Here is a 17,803-nt window from a genome sequence, read left to right as displayed (position 1 = left end):
ATACATACATACACAAAACATCACATGGGGAAGACAGGTCAGAGAGGTATAACAATGGAAAAATGCACCACATGAGGAAAGATAAGGAGAAAAAAATAACTGCCCCCAGACTGAGCTCCAGCAGGGAGATCAGTTTGAGAACAGAAAAAAACACCTCTGCACATAGCACATGAAAAAACTCTTAATACACCAAAGAAACACATGACAAGCAACAGGGGTGGGTTAAAGGTGAGAGACAGCCAAATTAGACAGTACATCCGGGCCTGCAGCCTGTGCGCTGGTCTCCTTGATCCACCGTCAGCATCGGAAGGGAATAAGCGTCGAAGGCGTTTGGAAAGGGAGGGGGAATGAGTGTGTCCTTCGCCCTGCTAGGCTAAGTAAACAGTCTTCCAGCCAACCCAGGTGGCCTTGCATGGAATGGGAAGGAACAGACTAAACACAGTCGTTATCAGGGTGTTTTTGTTCGGCTCCAGCCTTGCGACTGCAGCTGGCGCCGAGAGGGTATCCGCATGAAGTGATGGTGCGTTTTACTTTAGTGCGAACAGCTCATATGAATTTCAAAGCAGTTCTACAGTCCAACACTGGTCTCTCAATCTCCCGTTGGAGAGCCGCGAGCTTCGCCATACTTGCGTTCTGTGATGTTGTCATTTCTTGTGCTCAAGGAGCCGATTCTGAGAACTCACGACAGTGTGCCTCCCCGAGATGTCATCCAATTTGCGTTCAGAGATGTTATTCCGGGCTAGCCCTTCCGAGATGTAATCCAGTCTGCAGTCAGAGATCTTATTCTGAGTATTCACAGCAGCCGTAGCCTCTCCAAGATCTTATCCGTGCTGCACTCAATGAGCCCATTTTGAGAAACTCACGCCTCTTCCCATCGTTTCAATCCCAGCGAGCAGCCTTGTGGGGGTTTGAACAGCCGGTTCCGCTTTCTTAATTCTTCGATAAGTCAGGGCCAAGCCAGCTCCGATCAGCCAGAACCCTGTTACCATGGTTCCGAATAGGTAGATATCTTCAGGACTCAGGCTCACCCAAGCCCAAACTTCTCGTTGAGAAAGGGGTGTCAATTGCATTTAGGGACCAGTTGATCCAATCCATAATTCCTCTTTTAGGTTTTAGAGAACAGACTGTGAGAGAGTGTTCCAGGGAAAAGTAATACAAAAAACACAAGACTAGACAAGGACATAAGAGGCTAAGCAGGGAAGCTAAGGGAGAGGAGGAGGAGAGGAGAAAAGTGCGACCGCCTTCGTCAAGAGCAAGAGAGATTTCTGTTTGGATCAACATTTAGTTAAAGCAAGAAGATGTTGATACCTCCTCTAGCTTTGTATAAACTGGATCTTTATTTCCTTTCTTACAGGCAAGAAACATAATGCAAAACATTTGGATGGGTGTTATACTGAACCATATGTATGCCCAGATGCTGTATGGCTGATTATAGGTACTCATCGATGTCAATGTGCACGATGTGCTGCAGCTGCTTCTCACAAGAAGGGAGTTACATTAACATAATAGCGCAAAACATTTGTGACAAACAGCAGCTTGGCTCAAAGAATCTGAGTTGAATTGGGGACCTTTGATCCATGATTTTTCTAGATAAAAGATACAAAGCCAGCTAGTTTTTTGTAAAAGGTTTGAGGCCAAATACTTTGTCTATCGTTCTAACATGAGAAAGATGACTCACAAGTTATCAGTTAGCTCGGAGTCATGTAATGAATTCATCCCGAGGTCAGAGTCTACAGGCCACAGTTGGCATGTTAAATGTTATGGTTCAAGACAGTACAATAAGAAAAATACTATTTAATTCAATTTTCAATTCAAGTGTATTTATATGACACCAAATAGCAATAGTTCCCTCAAGGTGCTTTATATTGTAGCATATAAATACATGAGATTCACAGAAATTCACCCTAAAATTATACAGAGAAAACCCCAAACATTTAGACGACCTGTGAACAAGCACTTGGCAACAGTGAGAAGGAGAAACTCACTTTTGACAGGAAGAAACTGCGGGAAGAAACAGGCCGGGGTGATGGGAGGGGAACAAAGACACACAGTGGAAGAGAGACAGAGACTGAGGATGAAGACACACTGAGTGCATGATGAGAAGCCCCCAGAAGTCTAGGCCTATTGCAGCATAACCAAGAGAGAGTTCAGGGTCACCTGATCCAGCCCTAACTGTAAGCTTTATTAAAATGAAAACTTTAAGGCCTAATCTTCAAAGTAGAGAGGCTGTCTGTCTTCTGAATGCAAACTGGGAGCCGGTTCCACAGAAGAGGGGCCTGAATCCTAAAACCTCTGCCTCCCATTCCCTTGCCATGTTAATTTGATTCTGGACTTAACAGGGAGCCACTGAAGAGAAGCATTATAAGAGGAATATGGTCTCTCTTTCTAGGCCCAGTCAATACTCTTGCTGTGGCAGTTTGGTTTAGCTGAAGGCTTTTCAAGGACAGCCTGATAATGAATTACAATAGTCCAGCCTAGAAGTGATAATCTAATATACCGATCAAGCATGGCTTGCTTGGAAAAGTTTTCAGGTGAAAAGTACCTGTCTCTAAAAAGAACACAGCAGCATGGCTTATTTTTTGCAAAGGTGCATGTGACCAAACCACTAAACCTCTGGAACGATGTCCTTTGGACAGACCAGTCAAAAGTGGAAAAGTCTGGCTATAGTGCACAGTTCCATGTATGGCAAAAAGCACACATATCATATCAGAACAAAAACGTCATACTAACTATGGAGCACGGTGGTGGATGAGTGATGATTTTGGTTTGATTTCAGGCATCTTAGCTGAAATTGGGTCATATAACAGGACAATGATTTATAGTACATTAGCAAATGTGCAACATAATGGCTGAAAATGAAAAGAATCAGGGTCTTGCCCAGTCAAAATCTAGTCCTTAACCTGATTGCAATGCTGTGGTGGGCCCTTAAGAGAGCTGTGCAAAAACAATAAAGCTCAATAAACTGAAGCAATGATGTCAAAGCAGAGTGGGCCAGATTTCCTCCACAATCATGGGACAGACTGATCAAGTCACACAGAAAATAAGTGATTACTACTTTTGAAACTTGGTTTGAGGAGCAGATGAGGATTTTTCTAATGTAATGTGATCTTATAAAAATTATTCCTAGAATGTGTATTTTTCTCTAAATATCAAATCATTTGGGCTCTTTTTTTTTTTTAGCATTTCAATCAAAAACGTTGACCTAAACCCTTGTGGATGTTGACATTATGGGACATTTTCCACCCAGCTTAAACTGAAAGGTATCAGGTTAACTCAGTATATCACAAAAGACATTGATTAATCTAATTCTGTCCATTTTGTTTTTGTTGTAGCAGTGCAGCCTGCAATGAAGATGGAGTTTGAGGCATTGATGCCTGACTGTAAAAATGGAAGATACTGTGTTTGCTTCTGAACAGAGGGGTGAATCCATGACATCACTGCAAAGAAATACCAATCTATAGTTAAACAGAATGTTCACGATCATCCTTATTTGCATGTCAAGACCTGTATTTATGCATCATTATCCAGGAAGGTGCGCTGAGTCATCCTCCTCCTCACTGATATTTTTTCCCTAAGCAATTTAATTGAATCATTTTCACCTTATACGCAGCGCAAGATTCAGCATTCACCCCTTGAAAACAAGTAGATCGACTGTGGATCTCCTCTCTGTGGACAGCCTCTTAACAGAGCCGGTTAGTCACACATTGGAGCACTCTGACAAGTGATTTTTTTTCTTTCATGTTGGCCAGCTGTAAATCTTCAGTCTAGAGCTGATTGCTGCCCATGTGTATTAGACTGACTGTGTAACATATGTGGGGTAAACAAAGCTTCATTATTTGACTGCTGTTTTTGATGATTGTGAATTGTTTCCGGCTTTGTGTTAAATTTGTCACATGTATACTGTACTTCACTGAGACAATCAGAACAATCACATGACGCTTATAACCCCTGCAACTCATAACCATTCATCTCTGCAAAGGCTAAGAGTGAAAAATCAATCAGTTATAGTTGTGGTACTTCATTGCGGATTTCACATGGCCCTAGTTGCTATTGAAAAAAGAAACTCTCTATTTTCTCTCTGTTTATCCATCCATCCTTTTTCTTCTGCTTATCCAATTTAGGGTCACCAGGGGTGTTGGAGATTATCCCAGCTGCTGTGATTCCATAAAATTCATGTGACATATTGTCAGTACCTATAGCTGCTTCTTTTATTATTAATCTCATTGATGAGATTAGTCAAGTGAGAATAAGTGGTATTTAATCTTTGAGAAGCCTGCAAAAATGCTGCCATTTTACATTTTCCCAAAGCATGTAAAAAAAAGAAATACATAAATAAATACATTTGTTTATGGCAGGAGAGATAACGGGCTTAATGTGAAAATTGGAGCAAATTCAAAGAAAGCAAATTATGTAATTGGTTAGATTAGATTACCTAACAGCACCAAATCACAGGCAAAGTTAACTGGTGAGGTCATCATTTGGTCATCTGGTCATCTATTCATATTCAATAATATTCATATTAAACCAGAAAAGAAACAAATAAAAACATAAATAATAGAAGAATGTCAATGATAGGCCTGATTAAACAGAAAAGTTTTAACAGTTTTTTTTAAAGACTTCACAGCTAAACGGATCTGTAGTAAACTGTTCCAGAGCCTCGGTGCCACAGACTGAAAGGCTCTAACTCTCTAGTCTTCCGTCTTGTACAAAAGACAGCTAATAGGTTTTGAGCTTGTGAGCAAAGACAGTGTGCAGCAGTGTGTTTAACAAGAAGCTGATATATATAGTCTGGAGCCTGTCTGTCAAGTGCTCCGTAAGTAGGCATGAGAATTTTTAAACAACTGTGAGCTAATGTAAAGAGAATAAAATGGGGGTAAAGTGACCTCACTTGCTAATGTGTGTTAGGAGTATGGCTGGAACATTTTGCATTACTTAGAGGCGTGAAAGCGATGATTTATCTGAGATGGTAAATAAGGCATTACAATAAGAAAAGTATGGAAAGTATGGAGAAGGAGGGAAACACCTCATGATGTGAAGCATAGCACATTGTCTGGCAAACATGGTGGAGGAATTGCTGAAACATGGGCATGTGTAGCTGCCAGAGGAACCAGGCCACTGGACAGAAGCAGCAGCATGAAGCTTGAAGTGTCCAGGGCTATCTTCTCATATTCAGCCAAGTGCTGCAAGACCCATCAGACACATGGTGGTTGTTAAAAGAAAATTATAGTAAAAAATATATAAAATTGTTCATAAACTAACTGTAGTACCAAAATTCTTCATGTTATGGCTTTTCTTTGCTTATTGCAAAATTTAAAATGTAGTTATTGCTTACATTTTAATTTCTGTGCACTGGAACATTTTTTGTTAGTACAATTTGAGCCATGTGATTATCTACAAACACATTCTCAGTATTTTATTGGAACAAATTAAAGTAGTATAGTTGAGTTTATTACTATTAAGTTGTCATTGTATCTTAAATTACTTGTTTAGAGCTGTGCATTTAAAATCAGAGAGTGGAAAATTCCAGAAATGTATCCCTGCAGTAAAGAGTGATGTTCCTGGCTTAGGATTTCTGCTCCACTGATGCAGGACTTTTGTTTTCCCGTCAACACACCTCAGACCTCGACTTATTCTGTTCCAGCAAGAAGAAAGACAAATGAAATACTTTTTTCTCCCCCATGTTAAATTGCCACATTTAATTACACAAGACCTGATTAAACCGCTGCTTCCCCCTGAATACAACAGAACAAATGGATGCACTATATTAGGTTGTATCAGAAAATGTGCTTCCATTCTTTGCTGAACCTTCAATCGTGAATGCCGAGAGAGTCTGCAAGACGCAACGAGACCAGCCTTATAATTAGGAGGGGCTCAAAAAAACAATTTCACTAGTGGTGCTGAAATAATGACTGTAATGAGGTTTAAATAATAGCAACGCCTTCCATAGAGTTTTCCTTAATATATAGGTATTGAATTAATGTGTGTTTATTAGCTATGCAAAGGCCAAATTATTGCAGTCGCTCTGAGCTTAAACTCCAGATAGACAGGAGCTCCTCCAGACCTCATCGTTAAGTGAAAGCTAATGAGTTGTATTACTGATGACAGAAAATATACATTTTTATTCCACCCTCAGTAACACCTGATTTTAATATTTCCTATTCCTCATTCGTTGGTTTTCGTCAGTCTGTCTTTTTGCTCATTTGCAATAAACAATAAAGGAGTTGACAGCTGCAGCAGGCTGCAGGTGATTTAATCCAGATTATGAAATAATTCTGTTTGATTTACATAAACTGTAACCTTTCGTATCAAGAAGGTATCGGAACTTTAAATTGTGCAGTATGGAGTGAGTGAGCAATCTTGCGTTTTCCTTAAAGTAATGCTTGTTGGCATTTGTAATGACCTTTTTGCTCTTGACAGAATGGACTGTAATGAGAATTATCACAAGCCCCCTGAGAAACACACAGGCAGATAAAGCCAGACAGACTAAAAGCAGGCAAGTGGAAAAAAGAAAGTGAAGCATCGTTTCGAGATACTTTGCTAAAGCAAGATGACGCCAAATGCAATATGTTACAGATGTCTGTGCGGTATGGTGGCAATATCACAGACCTTCTAAAACACATAAACATCTTCTCTATAAAAGAGGAAAGAAAGAAGAAAGCATACTAAATGTCCTTCCATCAGATGCCCTGAGTAAGGTGGCACTCTGTGATGGAGCGTTTCAGTCATTATCCAGGGGTACATAGCAGGAAAGTCACAAACTGTAACTGTATAGCGCTTTTCTGCTCTACCTAAGCACTCAAAACACTTTATATACAACATGCTTTATCCACTCATTCATATAAGCACTTTTTTCTATGCTTATGCTTTGTATCTAACATTCGCACACATTCACACTCCAATGAATGCAACTTGGGATTCAGTATCTTGCCCAAGGATACTTTGGGATGCAGGATCAAACCACCAACCTTCTGATTAGTAGATAACCTGCCATACCTCCTGAGCTACAAACACCTCATACAACCATAAGTAACAGAATGTTTAGTACTCACTATTTATATACACAGTGTTAGGGGGAGTGTGTATACCAAAAGCCTTTAAAGTAATTTGTCCAAATATTACAGCTACTTTATGGTTAAGTGCAAAAGTCTTGCGCCACCCCTAATTTAAAAAATATGTATTTTGGTAGGAAAATGGGAAATAGCTGTAGTAATTTATTGAAACATGTGCAAGCGTACATGGAAATATAGTGAGAGACAAAAACATAGTTATTCAATTCTAACAGTCTTGAATTTTATAGGATATTCAAAGATCGTTTTTAGATGCTGGCTGCTTTTTGTTCTGTTCACTGTCAAGATAATTCCACACAGGTCCGGGTTCAGAGAAGACAAATCATTGACTGATGATCTTCTGCAGCATGTTTTTCTATCCACCTATGCCTTTAATGATTTTCATCCAGTTCTTGGGTAATTCGGTAAAACCTGTCTCTGTTTCCTTTACTGAAGAATGGCATCTTGACAGCCACCCTTCCACTGAGAATATTTCTGATGAGGCTTCAGTGAACAGTAGATGGATCAAAGGCCAGATGCATCTCTCACCTTCTGTGTCAGGTCTTTGGTGAATTTTTTTGTGATTCTTAGGACATAACGTTCAGATATTCTTCAAATGCTGTATTTTTTTAGGCCTGTCACTTCTTTTGTTCCCTGCTTGTCCAGTTTCCTCCTTTTTAAGGGCACACTGAGCACCATGCCAGCTCTTCAGCTAATAGCTCTTTGGGAATCATCTTTTTGGTTCAAAAATACTATTTTATGCCTGTCAAACTGTGTTATCTTTAGCATTTTCTATTGATTCAACTAAAGAAATGAGAACAGATTGTTTTTTGTGATGGGCTGCTAGCAACACAGTGCCTAGGGAAACAATTTAACTTTGCAAAATCCTTTACCAAGTTTTCTGTTATGTTGAGTTAGGTGCGTTTTGATGCTTGAATGATTGATAGTAACCAAAAAAGCATTCCTCTGAAGATGGTCAGGATTGGACTGAAAATGAGTGAAAAAGCAGCCAATGTCCAAAGAAAAACCTGGAAAGACCTTCAGGAAGACTGAAGAACTATTGCTCAAAACCACTTTAAAAAATGATTTTGCCTCCTTATAACTGTAAAATATAAATAAATGAGTGATCGGTCAAGACTTTTCTTACTGGACAGTTCAGCAAATTAAAAAAAGTAAAACAAAATGCATTAGTATTATTATAAGAATGCAGTTTGTCACACTCAGTACGAACAAATGCTTTCCAGTTTGACTCTTATTGGTGCTTAATCGTTTTAATGTGTTAAGAATCTATGGCATTGCCACCTAGGACAAGTGCAACCAGGCAACTGTGTTAACTGAAAACTATTTTTTGCATGAGTAGCTTATAAGGCTCCACTTAACAGTGTTAAACCAGTCTGTTGGCTTGTGTGCTCATCACACCCCAGTACAAGTATAAAGATTAACTTTTTTAGTCAATAGACCAGGACGGGGCATGTTCAGGCTTAAACTGGGAGTTCATTTGCGCTCAACCTCATAACAAGCAGTGTCTCCTGAGGTCTCTCAACAACCATAAGGCTACTTAAGGAGCAACAAAAGGGGAAAATGTGTGTAGTAATGGGTTAATGAAGTATTCATTTAAAAACATGAGGGATATCAGATTCACTTCGCTTTCATATTAAAGCGGGAGTTTCCATTTGCCAGGTCATGCTCAGGCAGTGATCTGTGGGATGTCAAACAAGTCAGTGCTTCCTCCATTTTCATTTTGATAAGTTGAGTTGACAACAGTTGAGTGTTGTTGAGTCATGGCATTTCACAAGTCCAAGTTCAGTCAGGTGAAAGAGGCAAAATCAGCCAGCAGTGCCAGAGACTGTTTAAGCTATGCAGTCACACAGTTGTGACTAATTATCTACAGTTTATAATCCATCCATATCCAGGTGGTTATGATCAAACGGTTAACAAAAATGAAGCTACTGATGACAAAATCAGATGCTCATTTATACGCTTGCCTGGGACGTGAGAGATAGCATAAACTTGATAAGTTAAGAAGATGAAGAGGGAAGAAATGGCAGTTCATAGCAAAGACAAAGGGCAGTGAAAATTGAGGTGTCAATTTAATGAATCATGAAATAATCACTTAGAGATGGAAATGTTATCGGCAAGAGGAGCATTCCTCTTGATTAATTCAGACTGTAAGAAGCAGAGCTTAAAATTTATGAAAAGGCTTTAAATTGCTCATTGTTTATATTTCATATGGACATATTGTTGACTGTGCCATCATAACAAATGTGTTATATTTTTATTAATAACCTTTGATCAGTGTACAAAGAAATGTAATGTGACGTACTAATTAATAAACAGCATCTCCGTGACACAACTGCTCAGACACCTTCTGTTTAAAGCTTAATTGTCTAGTATCATATGAATCCTCCTCATCCTGTAAATTCACAGGGGCCAAAGCCATTAAAACATATGCCTCATTCATATATATTTTTTAACTTTACTACCTACTTACTCCCAGCAATCAGATTTTCTGTTACATCTAATTTGACTGACACAGCAAAACCCTCCATTTCCTCTTTGCAGAGAAAACCATTTGGTAACAGCTGTAATAAATCTTCACTGAGGGTCCACGTACTGCACCGCTTTAAATCACCAAGCTGCCCATGGACATATAATTGCCCAAAGGATGTTATAACTTATACACTGATGGTGGGATGATGGCAAAAGTATGTGACATGAGCAAATATTACCGTTACATTTGATGGCATAAACTGTTTTTTCTTGAAAGAAAGGTAAGCGATACCTGAGACAAAACGTGCCACATGCACAGTGGCCAAAACATGTAGATTAAATGCTATATTTGTTGCTATTCTTGTATTTTCTGAGATGCTCTGCATATCTAAGGCTATAATTTTTATCCTTTTCATTTGTTTCAGTGTAAATCTTTTTCTTTCTTTCCTTTTTTTAAAGCAAGGAAGGGAAAGAGGGAAGATGTGGGGTGTGCTATGATTATACTCAATCTCCTGGAGCAATCGCTACGAAGACATGTGTTCAATAGAATGAATGCTTTGCTGCAGGCACTTGATTGTATTGTTTCTTTGCTATTGATTTGGGGGGGGCAGGCTGTGGGGGGGTAAGTGGAGGATGGGATATCAAAAGGTACCACATGAGTAGGCACAAGGATAAACAACATCTACAGCTGCAGAGTGGATATTGTTTAAAATGCAGGAGGTATAAGGGAAAAAAAGGCTCATTTAACCCCTGCTAAACAACAGAAAGCAGCACCTTGGGGTGTGAAAACTATTTTAAAATTACAGTATTTGTGACTAAGTGTGGGTTTTTCTCTGAGGTAGGCAGAGGAACGGAATGCAAAATCAAATTAAAGATACATAAAAGATACGAAACGTTATCATATTATGGTACTGTGGAGTTTGGGTAATTTTCCCTGTTACATTGTATTACTTGTGAAATAAACCTGACGATGAGGCAAAAAAAATCTCCACTGAAGTCATGTTACCGGTGGTAAGCAGACAAGTTTGGAGCATCCATTTTTTTACCCTGTAGGCAAATCTGAATCTGTTGTCTACACCGTTTGCATATATGAATCTACATTACAGCGGTAAGTGAGACCCCAGCCTACACACATTGCTGTGTGTGTAGGAGGGGGATAGGATGACAAGCCCAAGATACATAGTGCTTGAGTCAAGCTCACTCGGCGTTCCTTCCTTCCTGTATTTCAAAACTAACATAAATCACACGGAAAGGTAGTTTTCATGTCAATGCCCACCACGTGCCAACTTATTGTCTACAGTGATGGTCCACATTGCATCGCGGTGCATAAATAATATCCTCTTCTTACCAGCTGTGAGAGCTACAACAGCAAAGAGATAGATGAAGAGGTATCTCTTTGTGCCGCATCCATTTGATTCTGCACCCCCCAGAGCTACAAGCAGAAGCCTTCTCCAGCTAATGATCCTTCACGAATTAAAAAGCTGCAGCCCTGAAACCAAAGCCCTCCCCTCCCATCCATCAGAACGTGCCTATCATTGGACCAGTCTGTATTAAATAGGCCTAATACTGTTTCCCTCACGCCCTGATGACACAAGGCTGCACACAAACTGCATAATCAGTGTGAGAGGACGGAAATCTAAAGACCAATTGATCATTAAAATTAACAGTCTTTCTATGACTGACTGAGCATCTGGTCTATGTTCAAAGGAGTAGGTTTTAATAATTGGGTGCATAACAGTAACTTAGCCGCCCTGATTACACAGGTAAATCAATGCAGGCTTGAAACGCATATAGGTAAAACCACTTCTCTCTTTTCTGTTCCTTCACACTTTACATTCAGATGTGATTACTGTGTCAGAGAAAATATTTGTCTTTAATTTGTAGGCTGTGTTTATAATGACAAATGGCACCACATGGCAAGGTTTTTTTTCTGTCACCCACAGATTTGCCCAAAGAGCATTTATCATGGGTGGACAGGCTTGCTTGCCGTATGCTATTGGTCATGGCAGCTTGAGAGTAATAGGTGGAAAGCCAAGTCCTCTTCCACTGCCGTGTCCCGGCACTTCTCAGAGGCACCCAAACCCGCTGTAATCTCTCACACGAGTGAACTTAAATTAAATTGAAATTCTCAGGTGTCAGAAATGTATAAGTGCCCTCTTTGCAATGCTACTCTTAAGAGCTCACAGGCATGATTTTCTAGCTTTCTTAGATGCCTGAAGATGAATGAATGACAGCTCTCATTTATTGATGTTCAGTTATCCAATCATATGAATAAAGTGTGTTTATAGTTGGGCGCCTTAGTCATTTTGAAATAAATGCAGCTGAATATGTCGTCAATGGGAACAAAAATAAAATAAAATATCGCAGAACACAGACAAGTGTTCACTGAGCCTTAATCTGGAGGCTCGTCTCTGCTGCAGATCTGGACCAAGACAGATAAATAGATTGTTTGCTTGGACTAAGTGAATGATTTGGGGCACAGTAGTTACTATGTAATGGAAAGCACACAGCCCATGTGTGTGTATGCCCCTCTGTATAGTTAGTAGGATTTCCCAGCACACTGTTAATTACTTCATTTGCCTCGTTTCCCAGGATGGATCGTATGTTTTTAGTATGTTGTGTTTAATGCAAATCCAATTCTAAAGAAGTTTTCATGCTGTGTAAAATGTTAATGAGTTTGTCAAGTGGTGAGCCAGGACCCAAATGCAGATCCAGAAAGGCTGAACCAATCCTGGCCAAAGAGACACTAAGGAACAAAGGAACATACTGTTCAGTCACAAAGACCAGGTCACTCAACAGTATGTTCTGACAAAGACAACAGTGAAGACTCACACAACATCTCACCCAAGGTCCCCGTTACAGACTGTTAAAAAGAAGGGTGGATGCTGCACAGTGGTAAATATGGCCCTGTCCCAACATTTTTAATGCATTGCTCTCAGGAAATTAAAATAAGAAATCTTGTTTATTTCCTAAAATGGTAGATTGTCTAATTGTTTAAACATGTTTTCTATGTTCAATAGAGATCAAATTATGGGTTTCATAACCCATAATTGAATGCATTCTGTTTTTCTTTACTTTTCACCCAGCGGCCCAACATTTTTGGAATTACACTTGTGTATTGTTGTGTTTTCATTTCAGCCAGTCGATATGCCAAATATGTACATGCTGTACCTTTAATGTTGTGTTGTTTTTAAATAAAAACACCGAGTACGGTGTGATTATGTAGCACCTTTGTAGCCAGCCAAGTTCTACAAGCAGCTTTATTGTTTCTCAATCATGCATTCACACCTAAACACTCACATGCCAATACTATGCAAGATACTGAGCTGCCACTGGTAGCCGCCTAAGTGTCTTCCCCAAGGACACATTGGAACATTAAGGAGCTGGGAATCAAACCACAAACCCTGCAATTTCTTTCCACCAAGCTTTAATATTTGAGCCATGGCTTCCCAGTGTTTAACTTTATGAGATTCACATTTCCAATGCAATCCAATTTACTCTGGCACAGAAGCACAGCCGTATTCTGCTTTACTGACGCTTATGAATACTAGTTTCTGCAGGATGTTACTTCACATATGTGCGTATTTCTAAGGTTTTAATACAATGCATCACAACCTCAGTAATATGTGTAATATCCTCCCTTTCATGTGTGTAAATCATTGCAATCTGCAGCCTCAATATTGTACAGAAATTCATAGTTCTCTGACAGCATCAGGCAAATGTGGACAGTATTGTCTTTGTGAGATAAAAACTATGGCTGGGCTATTGCATTGGGTTTTACAAGGCAGCTAAATAAAGAGATCACTGAGTGTATTATGTAGAATAAACTTTTCTTCTCCCTATCACATTTATTTCAGACACAATAAAAACTATCTTTTGGCCCTGGTTAAATAAACATTGCCACCTGCTGCCAGCCCTTAATAATTGAAACATGGCACAAAAAGATTTTTTCTAAGAATTGCTTTTTTCCCCATTCACTATGTCAGTCCACTGCCTGACATTTAATTTTGCTGTCATACTCCAACAGATTGCTTAACTGAAAGGGAGAAAAGTGTCTTCAGCTATATCATCAAACATTTAGCTTTTCTACTTTGTGTTTTACAGATATACACAGCCAGTGCAGTTGTTTAAATGTAAAAGCTCCATCTCTGTTGGAGAAGCAGCTGAGGCCTTGAAGACGGTACTACCCAGGGGGTGCAGTCAGCTTGTGGGGACTGTGACGATGGCGAGCGTTTGGTGGATGAACAGTGGAGATGCGCAGCAGATAGCTCTGAGGCACTCAGGAGAGCTCGTTAAGGAGGCAGCTGAAAAGGATAATGGAAGCTTGTCACTTTACTGTCTGTTAAAAGGCTCAGACACACGCACGAAATACTGCTCTGAGAGTAGACGTGCACCCAATACAATAAGGTGCTTTTTGCGCCCTCAAGGTAATATCAAAAGTGGCGAAATTGGGACAGAGACAGAGATACCTAGATATCAGTGAAGCTGTAAAAAATTGGAGGTAGCAGGAGAGGTCTGGTGTTATTACTTCTTTTTTTTTTATCGCCCAAAACAATTTCCAGTTGTCTGATTTCCGAAACATGTTTCAGACACTGTGCACTATAACATTTGAGAAATCGGCGATCCACTTAACTTTAACTTAAATAAACTTCATGCAACCTCAGTTTAGTGAAATTATTTGTAAATAAATGCAATTATTTTTAATATTAATTGCAAAGTCATTGCTGAAGTGTTCTTGACTTGGCTTGCAAATTAACAACTATGCAGAAATATACTCTTCACCATGAAGGCAAAACATACAGACGACCGAAAAGAAGTAAATAAACTTTAACTAGAATAAATTGAGTAAAATGAACTCGTTTAAGTTAAATAAGGAGAGCGTTTGCGTTTACAGCTTGAATTCCTTTGGAAAATTGCTGTTGAGGGTGAAATGCTTCATATTTATAAGCCTCGATGTGCTTGCTTCTGTCCTGCTTGGTTAACCGTTAGAAAGACTGATTTAGTTAATCCCGGGGGAATAAGAGAAGAAGGGTTCAGCGGGGTGTTCGCATGGATTAATGTCACAGGTTGTAGCTGAGTGAATGTTTACTTGCCCAGTTTAATTGAATTCCTCATGCTTTATACACAGCCATTACGGGTCGCAGATAGCCTGATTAGTTAACTCAAGCTTGCATCCCATTGACAGTTCTCTTCCACAGCAAACAATCAGCTGTAATAAGGAAAGATTCTCGCAATCAGTAAAAATACTGACTCTAATTCCCCTGATTCCCAAGTGGACTTATGTCCTCATTTATTTTATCTCAGCTTAAAGGTGCCTGTCAGATATACACAAAGAAGGTAATTGGTTTCAGTGTGTTGTTCCTACACACCATGTGTCTGTCACGCCTCAACTTACCAGAGGAGACCACGCATTTGTCTTTGAAGGTTTATTAACAAAACCAGGAGACAAATTTAAATATGTAAACAAGTAACTTCTGCAGTTTATCCAGTGCACGGATGACTGAGCAGATCTGTTTATGTAGCACTTTTCAAACATCAAAGAATTAAAATTACTTTAAGAAGCGTACAAAAATATTAAATCAGCATTTAAGATTTATTACAATTAGATCATATAAAATACAAATACATAAGGAAATTAATGGTAATGCTGTTGGTGGAGTGAAAAACATCAATCATCAAACAAAATAAAATAGCAATAAAATTAAATTAGATGCCCAAACCTCCAAAATTAGAGTGAAATTAAGACTTTTTTCCCTTTGTTATTTTGCAATTAACAAGAAAGTCCACTAAATAAAGACAATTTATAAAGGTTGTTCCTTACAAGCCTATTCAAAAGGTCCTCCTTGTCTGTTTTTACCTGAATTAAATGTCATCACGTCTTCTTATTTACTTTCTCTAACCAATGGCACAGCGGGGAATGTGTTACAATTTGCGAAAGAAGTAAACACAAGTCTAAACCGAAACAACATAATGAATACCAGGGGGGGGACGGAGTGATTGATTGCCTCTGTCAGCCTTTAAAGTCGAACATCCAGCCAGCATAGGTGTCAGACGTCCCTCTGAAGGACTTCTAGCCAGTCTCCCCGAGAGAGAAGTGAGCAGACAAAAACCACGCAGCACTTCATGGTCATCAGCCTTTCCAGTAATTCTGTCTTTCTCCTCTGTTTCATTTTCCAGACAACTGTTAGACAGCTATCAAAACAATCAAGCTCCCTCCAGTAGTATATTAATTGGTCTGAAGCAATTTATAGCCACTATAATTAATGGCTGTGGGTGTGAGTCACAAGCAAGCTTGCGCTCTCCATGCAAACTTTACGCCTAGGCATTAATGCGAAGAGGGAGTAATTCTTTATTGACGTGCACTGTCCAATTCCTCTTTTTGATTGTCAGTGCTAATCCAGTTAGCTGACTTATACCGCAGTGCAAAGACAGGCACGGAGGACATTAGACTGTGGGGCCGCCAAAATTCTCAAGTCTATTTACTGGTATCAGCATTGCTTTAAAGATATCATACTGACTAAATACAGCAAACTACTTAGCTATAATGATGAGTGATAAATGGATTCCATCAGTCAACATCACAACAGATACTTCATGAATTTATTACGATTAAGAAGCAGGATGAGCGTGTTTCTCTGCTTGACGTAGGGGCAGAACAGAAGAGCCTTGTCCAAAATATTTGTTCAGTCAGGGTTCAAAAGCGTCTCACGGTCTTCACCACTGAATAGAATGTCTAAACTCTGCCTATTTACCAAAATGTAAAATCGACTGCTGTCGCTGTTCCCCAATTATTTACGTGACAACAACAGAGTACAGTTCATCTGCTAAGATGCTTCCAGCTTCCAGTTTGGATTCGGGAGACAGACACCCTCTCACTTTTAAGATTAGGCTTAAAACGCTTTTTTTTTAAAAATAAAGCATATAGTTAGTTGGATCAGGTGGCCCTGAATCCCCTCTTAGTTACACTGCAATAGGTCTACGCTGCTGCGGAATTCCCATGATGCATTGAGTGTTTCTTCTTCAGTCACTTTTTTCACTCACTACCTCTCTACATTTAATTATTAGTTATTATTAATCTCTGGCTCTCTTCCACAGCATGTCTTTTGTCCCATCATCATCCGCTCACCCCCAAACCGGTCGCGACAGATGGCCGCCCCTCCCTGAGCCTGGTTCTATCGGAGGTTTCTTTCTGTTAAAAGGGAGTTTTTCCTTCCCACTGTCGCCAAAGTGCTGACTCGTAGGGGCTCATATTAATGTTGGGGTTTTCTCTGCTTTACAATATAAAGTACCTTGAGGCAACTGTTGTTGTGATTGGTGCTATGTCAATAAAATTGAATTAGAATGCAGACCTTCAGTTCAGTTTATTTTGTCAAACTACTCTTTCCATGGTCAAAGTAACAATGGACTGCTCAAGACTGTCCTCTTAACTTTTTACTTTACTTTTAAGGTTCATTTGAAGTAGAAATACTATTTGATATTCACAGACAGCCATTTGATCATACTGAGAACTGCAATGTCATGACATTGCATAGCTGCAAAGGATTTTTTTTTTCCTCCCACATATTTTGAAGGGTGGAAAACAAAAGAGTGTAATAGTCTTTGACTTTTGCAAGTTTCTCTTGTTTGTACAGTTTCACGTTGCCTAACCACACAACACATGCGTTACCTGTCTGGTGCACAGACTGTATATAAAAGTAGCCATCTTGCCTTTCCCCATTGATTATAGATGTCTTGTTATGAAGCCTCAAGCTGAGCATTTTTGCTGTACATGTAGCTACCTCTGTGTTTTGAAATGGGACGAGACAAACAAAGAGTGCATCTGACTAAGCAGAAAGACAGTGCACAGACGTGGGTAGTGACTTGTCAGTTACAAAGCATTCCCCCTGCTTTATTGCCTTTCTCAACACTAAATGGGGCAATAATAAACATTGCTCATATTTTTTTCTGTAAGATGCTGGAGTTGCATGGAAACGTCATGACCCATATGAAGATTTAAAATTGTAATTTTGTTGCAAAAACATGAAGGATGAAAAAAGCTGCAGTCTTCAATGCTAAGTGTCTTATTTTCCCTTCTTATAGAGCAAACGAAAAGAACGTCTCTCATATTGTCTGTTACTCACCAAACATGCAAAACAGCACGACTGTCATGTTTTCTTTCTTTCCTTGGTTCCTTTGATTTCTCAGATTATTAAAAGAAGTGGTCACTGTCCAGCCTACAATGAGAGAAAGACTGCTCTCTTAACGGTGGCTTGTAAGTCCTTGGCTTC

At 39.4% G+C, this 17,803-nt stretch overlaps 1 protein-coding gene and 1 long non-coding RNA gene across 3 annotated transcripts in view; both read left to right on the top strand.

The window, feature by feature from the left end:
* asic1c (acid-sensing (proton-gated) ion channel 1c) overlaps positions 1–17,803 on the top strand; it is a 104,878-nt gene that overhangs the window by 43,110 nt on the left and 43,965 nt on the right. The window lies entirely within an intron of this gene.
* LOC120726524 lies at positions 1,171–8,755 on the top strand. Its single transcript, XR_005694334.1, has 2 exons — positions 1,171–3,692; positions 4,122–8,755. It is a non-coding gene; the product is annotated as an uncharacterized LOC120726524 (long non-coding RNA).

Source organism: Simochromis diagramma, unplaced genomic scaffold, assembly GCF_900408965.1.
Source record: "Simochromis diagramma unplaced genomic scaffold, fSimDia1.1 OVJJ01000205.1, whole genome shotgun sequence".
NCBI classification, from domain to species: domain Eukaryota; kingdom Metazoa; phylum Chordata; class Actinopteri; order Cichliformes; family Cichlidae; genus Simochromis; species Simochromis diagramma.
This window is presented reverse-complemented; position numbering and strand designations above follow the sequence as displayed.